The sequence below is a fragment of the Thalassophryne amazonica genome, chromosome 1, assembly GCF_902500255.1.
Source record: "Thalassophryne amazonica chromosome 1, fThaAma1.1, whole genome shotgun sequence".
Lineage (NCBI taxonomy): Eukaryota > Metazoa > Chordata > Actinopteri > Batrachoidiformes > Batrachoididae > Thalassophryne > Thalassophryne amazonica.
In genome coordinates, this window is record NC_047103.1 from 75,122,484 (window position 1) to 75,139,986 (window position 17,503).

A 17,503-nucleotide genomic window follows, 5' to 3' on the forward strand; every position below is an offset into this window, starting at 1 on the left:
TTTTACTAATTTATTCAAATAAAAACTAAGGAATCACATGTACGTACATATTCACATCCTTTGCTCAATGCTTTGTTGATGCACCTTTGGCAGCAATTACAGCATCAAATCTTCTTGAATATAATGCCACAAGCTTGGTGCACCTATCTGTGGGCAATTTTACCCATTTCTCTTTTCAGCACTTTTCAAGCTCCATCAGGTTGGATGGGGAGCATCAGTGCACAGCCATTTTCAGATCTCTCCAGAGATGTTCAGGTCTGGGCTCTGGCTGGACCAATCAAGGTCATTCACAGAGTTGTTCTGATTCCACTCCTTTAATATCTTGGCTGTGTGCTTAGGGTCATTGTCCTGCTGAAAGATGAACTGTCATCCCAGTCTGAGGCCAAGAGCAGGTTTTCATCCAGGCTCTCTGTACATTGCTACATTCATCTTTCCCTCAATCTGATTTGTTTCCCAGTTCCTGCCCCTGAAACACATCCCCACAGCATGATGCTGCCACCACCATGCTTCACTGTGCGGATCAGGCCTGGTTTCCTCCAAACATGACACCTTTTCACATCGTCATTAATAGGTATGTTGTGTAGAATTTTGTGGAAAAAAGTGAATTTCATCCATTCTGGAATAAGACTGTAACATGAAAAGGTGAATACTTTCTGGATGCACTGTATGTTCACATGATTTCTTATTTTATTTTTTTTTTATTTTATAAATTTGCAAAAAAAAAACACTTTCTTCAGATTGTCATTGTGGGGTATTGTGTGTATAATTTTGAGGAGGAAAAATAATTCTATCCACTTTGGAATAAGGCTGTAACCTAACAAAATGTGATAAAAGTGAAGCGCTGTGAATACTTTCCGGACGCACCGTACATACACCATAGCTGAATCCAGTTTTACCCAACCCCACACATTTTACCCTTCCACACAATGTGTGGATTAATCAAAATGTCTGTCACTTTCACATAATGTTCTTTTAAAAATAAGTTAAGATAGATTCATATCTTTTAATTACTTTTATGAGCTTATGAATAGCGTATTGGAATAATCAAGGGGTAAATGCAGCACCTGTCATCAAATTTAAAGGTCTACCAGTAGAATCAGTGCCTTCTTCTGTTTAGGAACATGGGAAAATCTAAATCATGGCAAAAACTGTTGTTCCCCATAAATTAAGTTCCTCTTATAGAGTCCTTTTCAAAAGAGAAAGTACCCAAAACAGTTGTACAACTGTTTGGATGGATCAATCAATCAACATTTATTTATAAAGAAGCTTTACAGCACTGACTGGTGTCCAAAGTGCTTAACATTAAAAACACAAATTCACAAAAATAAAACATAGAATAAAAATTAAAACGGCACATAAAAAAACAGAACATGTCACCTCCCCACTAAGTATTAAAAGCCAGTTTAAATAAGTCTTTAACTTAGATTTAAAAAGTGCTAGGTCAGGAATAGTACGTAACTCAAGAGGTAGCTCATTCCACAGTCTGGGGCCAGCTACCGCAAAAGCATGATCACCCCAGTGTTTATATCTTGACCTTGGAACATCTAAGTAAGGCTGGCCAGACACCCTTAATGTCCTACTGTAGGTGCGCAAAGTTAAAATTTCAGACAAGTAGGGAGGTGCAAGGCCATAAATAGCTTTAAAAAACAAAAATTTTAAAAGCAATCAGATACAATTCTTTCTTTCATGTAGACATTCATTTACCATGACAAATTAGAAAAAGCCAAAAATGGCATTGCTTACCGTCAAATACATATTTCATGAAAAACCACGGACGTTCTTCAGGTTTTTAACTACTGTGTTGTTTCCACATTAACAGTACCTCTGCTTGCCTTTTGTTCAGCAGTGGGGGCAGCACCACATACTGCAGCAGAAAGTGCAGCATGGATTGTGCTGCTTTTCATGACGGCATCACGAACCAACAGATTAATTTACGTTTTATGATGACATCACGAAATGACACGACATTGGGTTGCAAAGAAAACCAGAAGAACAAGCCAACTGTTGATAGCATAGCCTGAATAGCATAGCATAACTTTCCTATTCTGAACTGGTATGATAGTACTGAGAAATTATGAGCCAAACAAAGTTCAGATGGGTACATTTATCTGTTATACTGTTTACCACTATCGGTCAAGTTGATTTTGTTTTCACCTAAGAATGGTAAGCGTTCCCGTGAAGAACTCCACGAGAGCCTTGCTCCAAGAATTTGAAGATGTGGAAATTGCAAGGAAACAAACTTAACTGATTTATGTCTTTAAAATGAACCATCAACCTAAGATCAGATCAATTCTAAGGTCTTTCTATCAATGTTGTCATATCTCCAGCACCCGAGCCCCTTAGGGGAGGTAATGGTCTCATGGTTAAGTGTTGGGCATCAGAGTAGAGGATCCTTGGTTCAAAACCCAGTCAGACTAGAAAATTTTTAAGGGCTCTTGGGCAAGGTCCTTAATCCCTAATTGCTCCCGGTGTGTAGTGAGCGCCTTGCATGGTGGAGTGTGAATGCGTGAATGTGAGGCATAGTTGTGAAGCACTTTCAGCTTCTGATGCAGATGGAAAAGTGCTATATAAATTAAGTCCATATCTGTTACTTTTAAATTGATTTTTGATTTCATATCAAATCAATTTTATTTATATAGCGCCAAATCACAACAAACAGTTGCCCCAAGGTGCTTTATATTGTAAGGCAAGGCCATACAATAATTACGGAAAAACCCCAACGGTAAAAACGACCCCCTGTGAGCAAGCACTTGGCGACAGTGGGAAGGGAAAAACTCCCTTTTAACAGGAAGAAACCTCCAGCAGAACCAGGCTCAGGGAGGGGCAGTCTTCTACTGGGACTGGTTGGGGCTGAGGGAGAGAACCAGGAAAAAGACATGCTGTGGAGGGGAGCAGAGATCAATCACTAATGATTAAATGCAGAGTGGTGCATACAGAGCAAAAAGAGAAAGAAACACTCAGTGCATCATGGGAACCCCCCAGCAGTCTAAGTCTATAGCAGCATAACTAAGGGATGGTTCAGGGTCACCTGATCCAGCCCTAACTATAAGCTTTAGCAAAAAGGAAAGTTTTAAGCTTAATCTTAAAAGTAGAGAGGGTGTCTGTCTCCCTGATCTGAACTGGGAATTGGTTCCACAGGAGAGGAGCCTGAAAGCTGAAGGCTCTGCCTCCCATTCTACTCTTACAAACCCTAGGAACTACAAGTAAGCCTGCAGTCTGAGAGCGAAGCGCTCTATTGGGGTGATATGGTACTATGAGGCCCCTAAGATAAGATGGGACCTGATTATTCAAAACCTTATAAGTAAGAAGAAGAATTTTAAATTCTATTCTAGAATTAACAGGAAGCCAATGAAGAGAGGCCAATATGGGTGAGATATGCTCTCTCCTTCTAGTCCCTGTCAGTACTCTAGCTGCAGCATTTTGAATTAACTGAAGGCTTTTCAGGGAACTTTTAGGACAACCTGATAATAATGAATTACAATAGTCCAGCCTACAGGAAATAAATGCATGAATTAGTTTTTCAGCATCACTCTGAGACAAGACCTTTCTAATTTTAGAGAGATTGCACAAATGCAAAAAAGCAGTCCTACATATTTGTTTAATATGCACATTGAATGACATATCCTGATCAAAAATGACTCCAAGATTTCTCACAGTATTAGAGGTCAGGGTAATGCCATCCAGAGTAAGGATCTGGTTAGACACCATGTTTCTAAGATTTGTGGGGCCAAGTACAATAACTTCAGTTTTCTGAGTTTAAAAGCAGGAAATTAGAGGTCATCCATGTCTTTATGTCTGTAAGATAATCCTGCAGTTTAGCTAATTGGTGTGTATCCTCTGGCTTCATGGATAGATAAAGCTGGGTATCATCTGCGTAACAATGAAAATTTAAGCAATGCTGTCTAATAATACTGCCTAAGGGAAACATGTATAAAGTGAATAAAATTGGTCCTAGCACAGAACCTTGTGGAACTCCATAATTAACCTTAGTCTGTGAAGAAGATTCCCCATTTACATGAACAAATTGTAATCTATTAAATAAATATGATTCAAACCACCGCAGCGCAGTGCCTTTGATACCTATGGCATGCTCTACTCTCTGTAATAAAATTTTATGGTCAACAGTATCAAAAGCAGCACTGAGGTCTAACAGAACAAGCACAGAGATGAGTCCACTGTCTGAGGCCATAAGATCATTTGTAACCTTCACTAATGCTGTTTCTGTACTATGATGAATTCTAAAACCTGACTGAAACTCTTCAAATAGACCATTCCTCTGCACATGATCAGTTAGCTGTTTTACAACTACCCTTTCAAGAATTTTTGAGAGAAAAGGAAGGATGGAGATTGGCCTATAATTAGCTAAGATAGCTGGGTCAAGTGATGGCTTTTTAAGTAGTGGTTTAATTACTGCCACCTTAAAAGCCTGTGGTACATAGCCAACTAATAAAGATAGATTGATCATATTTAAGATCGAAGCATTAATTAATGGTAGGGCTTCCTTGAGCAGCCTGGTAGGAATGGGGTCTAATAGACATGTTGATGGTTTGGAGGAAGTGACTAATGAAAATAACTCCGACAGAACAATCGGAGAGAGAGTCTAACCAAATACCGGCATCACTGAAAGCAGCCAAAGATAACGATATGTCTTTGGGATGGTTATGAGTAATTTTTTCTCTAATAGTTAAAATTTTATTACCAAAGAAAGTCATGAAGTCATCACTAGTTAAAGTTAAAGGAATACTCGGCTCAATAGAGCTCTGACTCTTTGTCAGCCTAGCTACAGTGCTGAAAAGAAACCTGGGGTTATTTTCTTCAATTAGTGATGAGTAGTAAGATGTCCTAGCTTTACGGAGGGCTTTTTTTTTATAGAGCAACAGACTCTTTTTCCAGGCTAAGTGAAGATCTTCTAAATTAGTGAGATGCCATTTCCTCTCCAACTTACGGGTTATCTGCTTTAAGCTGCGAGTTTGTGAGTTATACCACGGAGTCAAGCACTTCTGATTTAAGGCTCTCTTTTTCAGAGGAGCTACAGCATCCAAAGTTGTCTTCAATGAGGATGTAAAACTATTGACGAGATACTCTATCTCACTCAGAGTTTAGGTAGCTACTCTGCCCTGTGTTGGTATATGGCATTGGAGAACATAAAGAAGGAATCATATCCTTAATTTGTACTGGTTAACTGTCACAACCACACAGCCTATCTATCCACGCATTCATTTTGCAGTTTTCCAAAGGCTCAGAATAAATGCATGTGGAAAGAAAGTAGACATACTAATTGAGTTGACACATTGTTTTGTAACATTAAATGTGTTGACTTGTGTAAAAGGGCTCAACTGCACAAACTGTAAAAAAAAAAAAAAGTCCCCATAACCCATGAAGGCTGCACCTTGGACTGTAAGCTGTATGAAAACTCAAGAAAACAAACTTCAGAGTCAGGCCAAGTGATCTGAAACATCACAACTAAATTATCATCTATCACTGAGAGAGAAGAAAGACAGAGAGATGTAGAAATGAGATTCCATCTCAAGGACGCTTATTCTTGTGAGTTGCCTCAAAAGGAAAAATAATTAAGTCATCTGAGGATGTTATTGGAAATGAGAATTCCATCAGTGAGGCTGTGAGCTTGTGATGCCTGCAGCTTATTGAGCCTATACGTGTGTATTTCTGTGACTGACACACTGCGCATGAAGTTAAAAAAAAAAATAGACCTCTGTTGTGCGTTTGTAACAGGCGCAGCCAGTCGCTCCTCATTAACCTTTTGGGAGATAAGCCTGTTTTAAGTCCATGTTTGAACAGCCTGTGTGAAGTATCGCCCGCTGATACCAGGCTAGCCAACTGCCCAACGCATCCTTCCCTCCCCTTTCACATCCAATATTCCTCTTCATTCACCTCTACCCGATTACCAGAATTAAATTTCAATTTTAATCACAGGCCTGCAAATCTAGCACCTGAGCCACATTAATTACTGAACAAGCATTCTGGGGCGGTGCACTGCCGTGGCCTGCTAACAAGGTTAAAAGGTGCAAAGTGTGTGTAATGGGGAGCAGAAGAACTCACTGAGCAATTGTTAACACCGTGTTAGTTACTCCACTTCTTTGTCTCTCTCCGTGTTCCCTTCCTATTTTCTCAGCTAACCAAATGCACAGAGCCCCTTGTTAGAGGCACTAGGGTAGAAGTAATGCAATTTAGCTAAGTGGTGAATGTAGAGGTGCCAGATGTGTGTTTGCAGCGGATGGTGTCAGCAGCGGTGATTGAGCAGGCGTACGGAGGCAAATCTGCTGCTCGCTGAAGCGCTGTAGATGGAATCTGATAATTGGCAAAGGAGTCTGTATTCTAGAGGGACCACTTATTTTTTTTATTTTTTTGCCAACATTTAAACCTGCCAATTATTAACTTGGCAAATATGTGAATAAAAATATGAATGTAAACTGTAAGTCAAAATAAATTGTTCAAACAGCTTCTCTTGTATACATGCTTGTGCTTGAAATAAATATTTTTATTATCTATCCGATTATCAAACCAGACTAGGATTACGTTTTTTCTAGAAACCTAATTCAGATACAACCACAATAATGTCTTGGCTTGTCCCTTTTATGCTTTGGTTTGCCACAGTAGATCCGATATGGATCTGCATGTTGATTTGGCACAAGTTTTACACTGGATGCCCTTCTTGCTACAAATCCACATTAGATGGAGAATGGACATGAGTGGTCATAAAATGGGAACCTTCTGATTTTTAAAACAAGCACACCAACTACTTGGCCACCATGCTGCCAATACTGCTACTACTACTAATAATAATAATCATAATTACAATAATATCCACAAGTGTGAGACTCTTCATTTGCCATTCAAGTTACACTCCTATCATCACTTATTGTTATAAATTGTCATCTGACAAGGGAGTCTTCCAGGCATGTCCAACTAGGAGGAGGCCGCAGGGATGATCAAGACATGCTGGAGGGATTATATTTCCCAGCTGGCTTTAGAACGTCTCAGGATCCCCACGAGTTAGAGGACTTGGCTGAGGACAGGAATGTGGGATCAGCTGCTTCGTCTGCTGCCACTGCAACCTGGACTCAGTTAAGTGGCAGAAAATTTGTATGAAGGAATGAATAAATGACAATTATCATATTCATAGTAGTAATAGGGACCGCAAGTAATCAGTACACTTGCTTCCAAAACAGAAGCAAGACCACCCGTACCCATTGTCTATGCCTGGTGTGCCCAACCTAGCGATCGACTGGTCGGTCGTGGGCTGAGTTTCAGTCAATCGCATAAAATAAATAAATAAATAAATCTGTCACTGGACTTGAGAGAATTTAGTGCTGCTATAACAGACTTATGCAGCAAGTGGCATCAATACACCAACAAAGATGCCGACTGCCGTTAAATGCCAGAGTAGAAGAGCTTTTCTTCGTGGATAAGAAAAATTATCATTTTTATCCTGTACTATTTTTTTCATTTATTCGAATGGCAAATCCATCTGTCTTATCTGCAATGTAAATATGGCTTTACTGAAGAAAGGGAATTTGGAGCGGCATTTCAGACAAATCACAAGAAATACAATACTAACCCAGCTAAATCCCCTCTACTCCCTTGAAAAGTCCAGGAATTGAAAAGTCGTCGAGTAGCACAATGGTCCATAAATATGAAGAGTGATGAATGTGGTGAACAAGACTGCAGTGTTCTGTTCGGGCCAGGAGTCCGAGGACGCATTTATTCTGTTTGCACCTGGAGGAGACACACATTTGTTGCACACAGATTTCTGAAAATTTCTGAAACATTCAAATCATGCTGAATATGCACAGCTTTTGGATTTGAAAGTAAGTTTAAATGCATATTATATGTGCTATCAAGCAGGTTGCAACAGTGTGGCCTGCAGAACTTTCCACACATGGATGCAGAATTTTAATAACCAGGACACAGACTGGGCAGAGCTTGAGAGTGCACGTTATGATGATCACGTGCAGAGCATCTTGTCAGAATTTGGCAGGCGCTGCACTGACTTTGCATCCAAAGAGCCTGTTGTCAGTTTTCTGTTTTCCATTTGGGGGAAAAAGATGTGGACTATATATCGTCCAAAATGGCATCACTCTTCAACCTGGATCCTCACACATTGAGGTCAAATCCAGAGCAACACCTGACATGAATGTCCAAATCTGGAATCTGCCTTGCCTGGTAATCTAATTCCTTGCCTGGTAAGTCCCTGCAACTGCTCCCTTGTTAGCACTTGTGGTCGCCACAGCAAATACTAGGTAGATATGCATGTTGAATTGGCACACGTTTTATGCAAATTCACATTACATGGAGAAATGTGGCAGGGATGGGGCTTGAACCGGGAACCTTCGGCACTGAAAGCAAGTGCACGAACTACTTGGCCACCACCCCCGCTGATGTGCTCCAAAGCTTCCTCTTGTGATGAGTAATATGTGTGACCTTACAGTTCAGTAAAATGATGGAGTCTGACCAGATACCTTTTTATCAAACTGGGGACCCCATAAGAAAAATGATTATGGAGCCCACAATAATTAATAAAATGATAAAAATAAGGGAATTTGAAGATAACTGTATGGCTAAAAAAAACACAAAACGTAAGCATACTATCTCACTGGGCTGAGAAGGTTGTCGAGTAGTAGGAGACACAAAATTGTGACAACACGCAAATTGGCAACTATTTTCACTTGGAATCACATTCAAAGACATGTTTGTGAATAAAGTACTCAGGATGGCTGTGGGCTGCTATTATGTGAAAAGAGGCTGTGGAAATACCCCAGAGTGTAGCCACAGAAGGCAAAGCCCTGTCTATAATAATAAATAATACAGCAATAATAAATGTTGAATAATTAAAACAAAAGCCTAGAATGGCTCCACAGACGAGAACAAAAAGGAAGAAAAGAGTGGATGTTTCATCTGGTGGCAGCAGGACTCATCGACTTGTAGAACGATGTCCAGCAGAGTGACAGCCCACTGCATCTCTTCATCATTACTGTCCCCACTAGATACACTCTCCTCTCCCCTGGCATTGAAAGAGGAGTAGAAATAGATCCCCTTCTCACTTCTTGGGAATGACCCGTATATGATTTTCCACTAGCCGGTGTCGCAGACTGAACCATCTCCCTAAAAATCGGTCCCCTCCATGACGCTGTTCACAGATTAACACCTCGTTTCTGCTTCCAACTGCACTCCAGTCATCATCTATTTCAGCGACAGATATCTGAAGCTTTTGTACAACAGTCATTGCCACATCAATTCAGCATTATTTCATCATAAAAGGCGGTGGAAGTGATCAGACCGCTGCAGCTAAACGAGCTGCTAGCTGATGCGTTCACTGCACGTTGGACATTTCAAAGCATCACGGAATTTCACCTAATGTTTTGCTTAAAACGGCCTTGTTTCTGCTTAAAACTGACTTTAGAATGATTTAAGAGGTTTTACCGTTATCATCTGATGGTTAACAAACCCATTAATCCATTTGATTGCTTTGGGTGAAGAGACTCCGTCTCAGATGTGCTGCAAAAGGCGGAGCAATTTTTAGGGACGGACTGTTCAGTCTGCGACACCAGGCTCTGGGATCCTTTCGAAGCACTGCTTGACGTGCAGGTGTGCATCTTTTTTTTATTTGATTTATTTGGCAATAAAATATATGTATGCAAAATGAAAAAATACAGTTTATAAAATTGCCAGGGATAAGACTAAAAAGGATTAGTTATTTCCATTTCACTGTAGAGAAAAAGAATGAACCCAGATCCCGCGCCTCCCACAGGTCACTGCTGCCCCTGCCTGCATGCCAGGTTGTAGCTGGGCCAGTTGCAGAGCCGCTTGGTTGGGGGTCCTGGATTAGCTTGGCTATGATCGCATCACTTCCAAATGTGCAGTTCCTCTCCAATCATATCAAAGGAAGAGTTTCATCAACCCTTCACACGTTTTCTCACATATTGTGCACTTTCTAAACTAAATTCAGAAGGCTTTGAGATGCCTACAAAGACTCTATTTAGAGATAAAATGTGTTGCACAAATATTTTTTGACGTTCAAAATTCAAGTGACAGATGCCCTGCGACTCATGCGAGGAGAATGCAAACCCCCCCACATGCTTCGCAAAATTTCAGGAGCTCCCTCATGAATGTTGTTGGCAGTTTGTCACAGCTCAGTGCGATACCACCCACAGTCACACTGTGGGTGTATAAGTTAGTGTTAATTTTGTCACCTGATTTTTTTTTTTTTTTTTTTTAGTGTTAGTGTTTTGTCAAATGTCCTATTTAGTTTTAGTCATATTTAGTCATTCACATACTATTTTTATTTAGCCATGTTTTAGTCTATTAAAAGTCTGTTAATTTTAGTCTAGTTTAGTCAAATAACTGAATGTAGTCTTTTTGATTAAAAAAAAATAACAGATGATTTGTGATTACTAGTCAGTATAGTGTTTGACACATCACAAATAGTGAATGTTATCTGGCAAAATAAATGTGTTGAATTATTGAAGGTTTGTGGTGTTTTCCACAGATAGTTTAAATCCACAAGGCTTCCCGTCAGAGACAATTAGACATTCAGTTTTCTTGTAAATCCACAGCACTGTAGGGGTGCAGTTTTTTTTAAATGAAACATTTGCTGGATCTAGTTATTCTATTTGCACGTTCAGAATTGGCTGGAATTTTGTTAAAATAAAGAAGCATAAAATTAACTAAATAAATAATTCAAGACGTACAGTTGCTGACAGCAGCAAGGAGAATCAAACAACAGAGGTTATTTTCAAAACTGATTTTTGAATGTGCAGACATCCTGTGCATTCTGAAATGCACCTGTGGTACATTTTATACATTGCGCCCAGCCTTGATGATTTTGCTTCAGGACGGTCTGCGCAAACTCACTTTTAAGGTGTAAGAGATTGTAGACAAAAATGGAGAGAGATTTTATTTGAGTTTTTATTTCATACAAAACATTTTAGTCTCGTCTTTTTCGTCAACAATAATGCATGGTAATTTTATTAGTTTTATAACACTGACGTAGTGTTTTCGTCATGAAAAAAACATCGTCGATGAAGATATTCCGTCTCGTCTGACAAAATTAATACTAGTATAAGTTGAACCTTTTTTCTGTCTCATCAGTTCTTTAATTTTTTTGTGCATTGTTGTCACACATTTTGTGCGACTGCAATTTATTCATTCACTATTGGAGTTTACTTTGTGTTGTGCTTTGAGTCCTGTGAAAGCCCTTAAATAGTTTAGTACTAAAAATGAATGTCTTATTTTTCAGTATATACAACCCCATTTCCAATGAAGTTGGGATGTTGTGTAAATAAAACAGAATACAATGATTTGCAAATCCTCTTCAACCTATATTCAATTGAATACACCAAAAGGCAAGATATTTAATGTCCAAACTGATAAACTTTATTGTTTTGTGCAAATACTATTTGCTCATTTGAAATGGATGTCTGCAACACATTTCAAAAAAGATAGGACAGTGGTATGTTTACCACTGTGTTACATCACCTTTCCTTCTAACACTCAAGAAGCATGTGGGAACTGAGGACACTAATTGTGAGTGTCATGATTGGGTATAAAAGGAGCATCCCCAAAAGTCTCAGCCATTCACAAGCAAAGATGGGGCGAGGATCACCACTTTGTGAACACCTGCATGAAAAATAGTCAAACAGTTTAAGAACAATGTTTCTCAACATTCAATTGCAAGGAATTTAGGGATTCCATCATCTACAGTCCATAATATAATCAGAAGATTCAGAGAATCTGGAGAACTTTCTACACGTAACTGGCAAGGCCGAAAACCAACATTGAATGCCCGTGACCTTTGATCCCTCAGGCGGCACTGCATTAAAAACCAACATCACTGTGTAAAGGATATTACCGCTTGGGCTGAGGAACACTTCAGAAAACCATTGTCAGTTAACACAGTTTGCTGCTACATCCACAAGAGCAAGTTTAAACTCTACCATGCAAAGAGAAAGCCATACATCAACAACATCCAGAAATGCTGCCTCTTCTCTGGGCCGAGCTCATTTGAAATAGACAGATGCAAAGTGGAAAAGTGTGCCCTGGTCTGAGTCCACATTTCACATTGTTTTGGAAATCATGGACGTTTTGTCCTCCGGACAAAGAAGAAAATCCAGATTGCTTCTAGCGCCAAGTTTAAAAGCCAGCATCTGTGATGGTATGGGGGTGTGTTAGTGTCCATTGCATGGGCAACTTACAGATCTGTGATGCACCATCAGTGCTGAAAGGTACATCCAGGTTTTGGAGCAACACGTGCTGCCAATCCAAGCAACGTCTTTTTCAGGGACGTCCCTGCTTATTTCAGCAAGACAATGGCAAGCACATTCTGCACGTGTTACAACAGCGTGGCTTCATAGTAAGAGTGCGGGTACTAGACTGGCCTGCCTGCAGTCCAGCCCTTTTGCCCATTGAAAATGTGTGGGCCATTAGGAAGCGCAAAATACGACAACAGAGACCCCAGACTGTTGAACAACTGACGTCGTACATTAAGCAAGAATGGGAACAAATTTCACCTACAAACCTTCAACAATTAGTGTCCTCAGTTCCCAAATGCTTACTGAGTGTTGTTAGAAGGAAAGATAAACACAGTGGTAAACATATCCCTGTCCAGTTTTTTTTGAACATGGTGCAGGCATCCATTTCAAAATGAGCAAATATTTGCACACAAAACAAAGTTTATTAGTTTGAACATTAAATATCTTATCTATGTGGTGTATTCAGTTGAATATAGGTTGAAGAGAATTTGCAATCATTGTATTCTGTTTTAATTACATTTTATACAACATCCCACCTTCACTGGAATTGGGGTTGTAGGGTGTCTCAAAAAATGTCTCTGAAAATGAATGTCAGGGAATGGTTTTACTGTGAAATAATGGTGTTTTTCTCATTTCAGGAACCTAATGTTTGTTCTGCAAGACATTAAAGTCCAGGAAAAATGCTGCAGTTGACCCTAATTCAGAGAACAAAAACCGTTGAGTTCTGTGTAATGGATCCTAAGACTTGCATCTCTTTTCAAACAAAATTCAGTCTCAGAGCGAACTAACTCCCCAGTAAATGGCAAGGAGACTTGAATTGCTTGGTGGCTTTCCGGAAAACTGAAGACGGATGATGTGTTTCTTACGAAACTTCAGATGAAGAGGTTACATTGATCACGTGGTGTAAAAGATGAAGGGTTAAAACATCAAAAAGGAAAAACTGAACTAACAACTATGCATTGCGGAGAAAAATTACATGCTTCAGCCACATGGTCATGCAGAAAATGTCTGATAATACTGATTGTTTTTCTGTGCTGTCAAAATACATTTGCATACATTTTTTCAGAACCCCTCTATATGTTGGTCCAGAGGATGCAGGACCTCCCAAACTAGCAAAAAATAAATAAATAAATAAATGCGGTAAATTAACAGCTCCGAAAATATATCAAATATGAGGGCATGTCAAAACGTTTTGACTAGCGACTTCCACCTCTTTCCCCAGGCTGAAAAATACCTTCGGGGCCACAGATTTGAGGACGATGATGAGCTGACTGCTGCAGTGGAGGGCTGGTTAGGGGACCAAAATGGTGAGTTCTACCGATCGGGTATCAATGACTGGCAAACTAGATGGAACAAGTGTATGGAGTTGGAAGGGGACTATGTTGAAAAATAAAACATAAATCCAAATATCTTGCTTTTTCTGTTTGAGGCTCAAAACTTTTTGATATCCCACCATATATCATGGGCTTTGTTTGGACCCCAGGTGTACCGATTAGGGTAAAGGGAATAACAGGTGACACTCTTATAGCTTCCTGTTATTTTATGCCCACAACATGAATGGAGCGAATAAATCAGTCTACTGTGCCCACCTCCCAGCCTTGCAATCCTTTTATGCACTCACTTGGCAACAAAAACAAAAAATCCAACAACATGGACACACCCCAAATCCACTCTCCATGCAACATACCACTGTCAAAATAGGGCCCACTGTCTTGCATTAATTATCATAAAATACATATTTATCTTTGTGCATTATCACCTCTATTTCTTGTACCGGTAGATTTACTGCTGAGCTATGTTTATTCCATTTTGAGTTAATGAACAAGCTGGTCTGATGGTTTTCAGTGTATTGATGAACTAACACTGAGTCCACACATGTACTGGAGTTTTTTTTTTTTTTTTTTTTTTTTTTTTTTTTTAACTTAGTAAGCCGCAGGCTGTGAATTAAAGCGGGACAATGTAATGTAGCCCATAATACAATATGTGTGAGAAGACTGCATGTAGGAATTGTGAAAAGGGTTTTGTGACAGGATTTTCACGAGCTAGAAAAGGGACTTTAATTGAGCAACAGTGCATAATAGACATCTTTGAGCTTTCCACAGTGTGAAGCTGCACGCCAAGTCGATACTCATCTGCAAAAATGTTGGACATGAAAGACAATTCCGTGATTATAAAATGCAACATCCCAGTAATTATGCATGCCATTCATTCTGCACATTAGTATAATTATCATGGGGGGAGGGGGTAGGGGGCACACGGTGCTCCAAAACAGAAGGAATAAGACTGTGTTCAATGTGTTTTCTGTTTAGTGAATTGTGTCTTGAAGTAAATAAGTAAAAACTGATCATTTGCACAAGTATCATGCTGACAGCTGGCCAGTTAAATGCTGTATAGCTGCCTTGTTTGTTTACACATTGGATTGATTTTGATCACTTGCCTGGTCAGACTTCCAGATGTCTGCCAGGTGTCTTTTTTTTTTTTTTTTTTTTTGGGGGGGGGGGGGGGGGTACACTGAAACAGAGTCTCCATCCCAAACTACACTTCATGTTCAAGATGAAGCGTCTGTCTGAAACGCATTTACCCTCCACCTGAAGAACATTCAATCTAGCACATGACAAGATATATATACCTACATTTTTTTTTCAGGACATTTAGTTGTGTTAAAACACAATATGCGCAGAGGAAAATCAAAATTACTGGAACGGGTGCGAGGATGGAGCATGTGTGCATGACTTCAGATAGCAGTGCGGAAGCAGCTGTCCTCCCTCTCCTTCTTTGCCAATGATTTAACATATGGCTAACCTTTTGCAGATAGCAGCGCTGTTTACTTTCCTGCTCTGACCTGATAACATCCAAATTCATTATCCAAAACCTGTCAGAGTAAGCTGTTAGGAACCAACCCAAACACATTAAATGGGTGCTGCAGTTATGCTGAATTTAGAAAACAAAAATCATGGATAATTAATGTGGTTGAAACACAGAAGAAAAAAAAACCCAGCGAAGGGAAACTTAAGACTGTGCATCATCAGAATCTGGTCATTTTTAACTTGAACGTTTATATATTTCATATATTCAAAGTGACATGAGATGACCAGGTTCAAAAGAAAATAACCATGTTTTTTGGAGTATAAAGCTTTGGTCTCATGGAATAATAAAGCAATGAATAATGACCCATGTATGTAAGAAATGAACATGCAACTGTTTTACCAAGCTATTACAATATAAACTTTACAAATAATTACCTTTTAGGCTATTCCAAAAAAAAAAAAAATATATAGATAGATAGATATATAGAGAGAGACGGATAATCCTGTTTTTGCTCAATTTTGAACTTCTTGAAATTAGCGCCACGCTCAGAGATGAGCTTCGCTGGCTGAATATTCTGCCTCTGAGCCACTATTCTCCCATGTTTGTTGAATAACTTGACTCGTACCAAAAAAACATAACAACAAAAAAACAAACAAAAAACATGCTTACATGGCTATTATTCATCATTCATTGCTCAGTGGGAACAGGGCTTAAGTTGCACCAACATGAGCTCTTTAATTTGGGATTTTTTGTGCATTGTTGTAGTGTGTTTTCTATTACTTCCATTTATTCTTTTATTATTGGAGTTTATTTTGTTTAGTGCTTTCTTTCTTGGGAAAGATCTATATAAATGGTCATTATAATTATTATTATTAAATCTTTGGTATATAAGTCGCACAGAAGTATAAGTGGCAGGGCCTCCCAAACTAGTTAAAAAAAAAAAAGCTTGTACTTTGAAAAATATGGTATGCAGTTTTACAAAATAAAACACACACACTGAACAAAAATGTGAATGAAACACTTTTGTTTTTGCTCCCATTTTTCATGAGCTGGACTCAAAAATCTAAAACATTTTCTATATATGCAAAAGACCTATTTCTCTCAAATACTGTTCACAAATCTGTCTAAATTTGTGTTATTGAGCAGTTCTCCTTTGCTGAGACAATCCATTCCACCTCACAGACGTGGCATATCAAGATGCTGATCAAACAGCATGATTATTGGACAGGTGTACCTTAGGCTGGCCACATTAAAAGGGCACTTTGAAATGTGTAGTTTTGCTTAATTGGGTTGATCGGGGTGGGGGGACCAGTCAGTATCTGGTTTGACCACCATTGCCTCATGCAGTGCAACACATCTCCTTTACATAGAGTTCAGGTTGTTGATTCTGGCTTGTGGAATGTTGGTCCACTCCTCTTCAATGGCTGTACGAAGTTGCTGGATATTGGCAGGAACTGGAACACGTTGTCGCTCAATGTCCAGTGAGTATGTCGGCCATGTAAGAACTGGGATGTTTTCAGTTTACATGAATTATGTACAGATCCTTGCAACACATCCCCGGTGGTTCCATTGTGTGGTTCTCAACTGTCAGGGGTCATGTTTTGGCATTTATTTCTGATCTTTACATTATTATGTATCTGGTATTATTCACCATCTGTTATAATTATTCTCAGCATTATCTGGCTATTTCTCTCCTGTGGTAAATTATATCTGGTGTCTTAATTTGATATTTCTTCCACAATACTTTGAGTTTCTGTACTGACCTTCCGGCTTCATATGTTCCCACTCCCACACATCCATGTTTGATTGTTTGTTTGCCTTTAGAGCTGCTATTAGAGAGTCCCTTCACTGCCAGCTTGTCTCGGTCCCTTCCTGCTTTTTCGCGTTCTGACTCTCAGCATCGTCTCATTGTTTACAGGCCATTGCTGTCAATGTAAGGGTCCTGAGGTTTTGATTGCCATTGATTTAGAGCAGTGGTTTTCAAACTGTGAGGCACCCCCCCCCCTTCATTTGCTCCTCTCCGCAGTGCATCCCCACATCAGCCGCATGTGCACATCAAAGACCCAGACTCACTGCTCACACTAAACAAGAGGTGAGACTAGATGAGAGACTATATATATATATATATATGTATATATATATATATATATATATATATATGTATAAAAGTTGAATTAATATTATTTGTTAAAATGTTAGTTATGCCAAAGATGTTTAAAAACACACAGAAATGCTTAAATGGTAAAAAAGTGATGTTTAAAATATGACAAAAGGTAAAAATAGAATAGAATTTTTTTTAGAAACATTTAAATTGTTTGAAAGGGTGTAAAATATGTGAAAGAATAGAAAGGTCTGTAAAAACATGTTTAAAATGTTACAAAAGGCTGTAAAATGTGTAAATGCATAGACAGTTCCTTCAAATACAT

The 17,503-nt window shown here is 39.1% G+C and overlaps 1 protein-coding gene across 3 annotated transcripts in view; it reads right to left on the reverse strand.

The window, feature by feature from the left end:
* The window catches only part of adarb2 (adenosine deaminase RNA specific B2 (inactive)), an 870,518-nt gene that overhangs the window by 456,540 nt on the left and 396,475 nt on the right, over positions 1–17,503 (reverse strand). The gene's annotated exons all lie outside the window — the stretch shown is intronic.